Source organism: Chiroxiphia lanceolata, chromosome 13, assembly GCF_009829145.1.
Source record: "Chiroxiphia lanceolata isolate bChiLan1 chromosome 13, bChiLan1.pri, whole genome shotgun sequence".
NCBI classification, from domain to species: Eukaryota; Metazoa; Chordata; class Aves; order Passeriformes; family Pipridae; genus Chiroxiphia; species Chiroxiphia lanceolata.
Genome location: NC_045649.1, coordinates 16378671 through 16379364, shown reverse-complemented (window position 1 = coordinate 16379364; position 694 = coordinate 16378671).

The window sequence follows — 694 nt, the reverse complement described above, 5'->3', positions numbered from 1 at the left end:
TCTGAGCTCCCGAATGCCGCATTCCCGGCTCCTTAAAGGCGTGGAGGGGAAAACGGCACTTGACGGGAGTGAGCCAGGACGCACCGGAGATGCTGCAGGAACGCTCGCAGCTCCACCCCACAGAGCAGCTGGAAGTCCAGCTTTTGGCTTTTCGATTGGAAAACGAGATCCTTTTGATAACACGTAAAAGCCTTTGTTGCGGCAAACAACTTGAAAAAGAAAGTTCTACTGGAACCTAGGGGCAATTAATAAGTTTTTGGAGTTTGGGAATTATTTGAGACTTAAAGTCTCCTTTGTAGCAGAGACACTTGTGAGATAATGGTAATTTGAAAATGCTGGTGGTTCTTTTAACTAATGCAGGGACAACAGGAAAAAAAAAGAAAAGAAAAAAAGACCAGCACTGGAAGCGGGAATATGTATCCATAAGGGAGAAAATAGGGATGGTGCTTGGGTGTTTAGGAGTGGGATCAGGAGAGCTAAGGCACAGCTGGAGCTGAATGTGGCAAGGGATGTGAATAATAGTAATAGCTCCTAGAGGTGTGTTGATCACAAAAGGAGGACTTAAGCAAATGTACACCCCCCACCCCCAATCCATCAGACAGGAGATCCCACAGGGAAACGGCTCACAGGGTTTCTTTGACGTTTGACAATTTTTTTTGCCTCAGTTTCTGCTGGCAGTCGCTCTTCCCACATC